A 4,176-nucleotide genomic window follows, 5' to 3' on the forward strand; every position below is an offset into this window, starting at 1 on the left:
GTGGATGGCGGCAGAGCCCAAACCAAGACCAAGCTCTCTCCTATTGAGTCGATGCTGACAATCGAATACTGTATCATTGGATGTTCCTTTGGACCCACTTGCAATTTGTTCTGGTTTTTAATATTTCCTACTTTCTTTCCAATTGAGGGTTTTCTTTAGTTTATTTTGTTAATGTTGTTGGGTTTTTGTTTGCTTGCATGTCTGGTTGGGGAGTGGGCATGTTTTCCAGTATATGAAACCCAGGAGAGGAAAATCTATAGGAAAAGTCACAGGGTTAATGGGTTATTGTGGATAGGGGAGGGGAGGTTGGAGGAGAATGGGGAGGTCGTTGCAATGAGTAAAAGAAGAAAGGAAATGTTCTGGAATTAATCACTGGGATAGGTTTACAACTCTTCTTGAGATGACCAAACTATTGAAGTGTGTGGTATCTGAATTATATGTCAATAAAACTATTTTTAAAATTTTTAATAATCTAATGATGAATACTAAGTTGTGTTCTCGATCCCCAAGTATTTGGGGGGAACTTTTAGCTTTGTAATGCAATGCCCACAATGGAAATTCCTTTGATATGATTGTTTTCTCATTCACAAGATGCATCAATAATCATTGGACATGTGGAATCTAACATGTTTTTTGAGAAGAAGTAAAATCATGATGGGTGAAGCTGCCCTTTGCTTTCTCATTCACAGTGTTTATAATGAATATCCACATGCCAGTAAGCAAAAACCCATTCTGACATTTCCTTACAGAGCACTGTAGTCTCAAGCAGTTTGTATTCATAACAATTGCATGTTTGGAATCTGACATTTCTCAGAAGTCAAATTCACTGTGCTTCAAGAACTATCATTGAAGAACCCGCACATGGGTTTCCATTCACAGCACACATTGGGACATTCTCTTATTTGTAACTATGGGATGATTTGCATTTATTCCTGTATAGTAATTTAAACTGTTTTGTCTAACATATAACCTTTTACCTTTGTGTACTTCAAAATAAGAAGCCTTAAATTGATTTTCACCCCAAACAAACACAATCAGAGGTCTTATTTTTCTCCTCGTTTTCCAACTCTGTTCCTCCCAGTGCTTTCTTCCTATTACTAAATGGTACCCCAACCACACACTTGCTCAACCCAAAGAGCTTGGGCCTCTTTTCTGATCCCAGTGTTCCACCTAAGGGGTGTTGCTAAATTCAGTTCCAGTGGTGGTCTATAACTGGAGCAGAGACAGCAGCTCCTGGTTCAATGCTGCTGTTGTTTGAGTCTTTCTAAATGAGCTGGCATAGGACTCTTTCCTCCAATCCTATCAAAGATTTTGTGGGGTCCTAATTCCTTAGTAGAGAAGTCCTGGTTACATATAAGTGTAACACGTTAAGCTGTTAACCTCAAGGTCAGCAGTTTGAAACCACCAGCCATTCTGGATGAGAAAGAGTAGGCTTTCTATTCCTGTAAAGAAATATAGTCTCAGAAAGCCACATGGATGGTATTGATCTGTCCTATAGGGTCACCATTAGTCAGAATTGACTCGATGGAAATGAGTTTGATTTTTTGAAATTTCCTTTTAAAGCTCTTTCTTTAAAACAGTGAGAGTGATTTGTATTACCTCTAGGTGAATCCTGGAGGAGCCCGGGTGGTATAGTGAGTATGTGTTGGACTGCAGTCCACAAGGTCAGTAGTTTGAACCCACCAACTATTCCTTGAGAGAAAGATGGGACAGTTACAATCTCTAAAACTCACAGGGGCACCCATACCCTGTCCTATAGGGTCACTATGAGTCAGCAATAATAGCAGTGAGTTTGTTTTGGTTTTAATAGATGAATCCTAGTCTTGGTGGTGCTGTCTAGTAAAGGTTAGGCTGTTCACCTCCGGGTCAGTGGTTCGTTCCATGGGAGAAAGATGAATGAGGCAGTCTGAGACCACACTGATTTATGTTATCAGGAACCCTACATTGGGCCACTGCTGGTCGGAATTGATGCAACAGCAGTGGGCGGGTAGGTGAATCCTGACCAGTGTGGTGTGTGGCCTATGTGTGCTCACACATGTTTGCAATGTAGCAGATGAAGAGCTAGCGTACTCCCCAACAGGATGGACTTTATAAATTCTCCTTTGCAGAAGGACAATTGGAAATTTAGAAACGTGAGACCCCACTTTACGGGGGCAATCATCTTGGATGAAGAAGCGCTAGTAGATGACATTTTTGTCTGCTGAGATCAGCAGTTCGAATTGATCAGGTGTTCCTCGGGAGAAAGATAAGGCTTTCTGGTCCTGTAGAGATTTACAGCCTCAGAAACCCACACAGGCAGTTCTACTCTGTCCTATAGGGATGCTGAGTTGGAATCAACTCGATGGCAGTGAATTCGGTTTGGGCTCTAAAGCTGTCAAGGGAGCACTGATGGTGCAGTGGGTTTCAGGTTGGGCTGCTAGGTAGAAGGGCAGCTGTTCAAATACACCAACCACTTCTCAGGAAAAAATGAGGTTTTCTGCTCTCTAAAGATGCACAGTCTCAGAAATCTCCAGGGGCTGTTCTACTCTGTCCTATAGAGTTAATACGAGTTGGAGTCAACTTGAGGGCAGTGAGTGAGTGAGTGAGTGATAAAGCTACCAAGTAAACCTTTTGTTTGCTCAGGGACAATTAACTTGTATATTGCTGTGATCTGGAATATTTTATACTCCTTGATATTAGCTCCTCATTTCCCCCCAGCCTCCCCTGCCATACCCGCAGGAAACCATTAGTCTAGTGACCGTCTCTATAGATTATAAGACATCTTGACTGAGCTGCTTGGGCAAAAATTTAATATCAAAATATATATAAAAATGTATTTTGTAATGATCTTCTCATTCTCCTGGGTGACCCTATTTTCTGTCTCCCATGGTTCAAGAAGATAAGGGCTCACTTGGCTGTGGCTTATGGAGACTGGATATCTTTGAAATGTTCATCCTGGCCCTTCCTGCCTGCTCATTTTAATACTAATGAAATATGTTTTAGGTGAGAGCATGAAATCATAAGACATAGTTCATGTAGTAATAAAAACCTACCAATTATACCTGATGTCAGTCACTTACTGTGGAATGAACACACAGTGAACTCATTAGCTTCTGCTTTGGCTTTTCGGCCGCTGCGGCTCCTTGTCTACCTTTTCCCAAACCTTGGTTTCTCAATCTGATTCTTAAAAACTGTTAAACTACTCGTGATGGAGAAAGGAGGTTTTACATTGCCGCTTTTCTCTGCTATATGCTTTTGGATCAAGTTTAAATTTGTGTCTCGGTTTTATTTTTAAACAGTTTTATTGGGACATAATCACACAATTCACTAGTTTCAATCATTCATCACTACAATGAATTTTAGAGCATTTTCTACTTTCTTGCAGTCCTTCTTATTAGCTCCTCATTCCCCCACAGCCTCCCCTGACAGACCCCCAGGAAACCATTAGTCTAGTGACTGCCTCTACACATTCACCCATCCTGGATCTCATATGCTGAAAAACATACAAAAACAAAGAAACAAAAAAAGCTAACAACCATACAAAATAGAGAGAAAAAAATCTCAAATGGAAAAGAAGGCAGACAATATTAAAAACTAGAACAACTTTAAAGTGAGTCAAAAGGGACATCAAATGATAAGGTGTTCAATTTTCACCAACCGTATTTCTGGCAGGTTCTTGCACGCATATTCCACGGGAAGCTGTATCTTTCTTTGGAGCAGCCAACTGATTTATTTCATTCATCCCACAAACACGCCTTCAATACCTACGTGTGCCAGGTCAGAAGCAATTCCACGGCAGTGATTTTGTTTGCTTGTTTTGTGTGTGTGCATGCGCCTGTTTTAGTTTGGTGTTGTTTGAGAACTCATCAAGAAATAAAATGGACAAAGAACAAGTGCCAGCATGGAGTTTCTGGTCCAGTGAAATGATAAATTCAAGTCGTAGCTGCTTGCTCCTGGGGCGAGCAGGGGACTCAGACCCCATATAGTTGTGGAGATTGTCATTGTTTTGTGGGTGGATCCCATATCCATAACCACTTCCCACATTTGGAAAATTCTGCCCTGCAGTGAACATCTGCCATTCATAGATTCACAACATCCTTTGAACATAGTTCTCAGATTCTACGTTTTATCTGCTCAAGGCAGAATCCACAAACACCACCTTCCCTAAGTTCATTTAACACTGCGTCATGTTACCTA

The sequence above is a fragment of the Echinops telfairi genome, unplaced genomic scaffold, assembly GCF_000313985.2.
Source record: "Echinops telfairi isolate 266 unplaced genomic scaffold, ASM31398v2 ScPeMD7_9;HRSCAF=40, whole genome shotgun sequence".
NCBI classification, from domain to species: domain Eukaryota; kingdom Metazoa; phylum Chordata; class Mammalia; order Afrosoricida; family Tenrecidae; genus Echinops; species Echinops telfairi.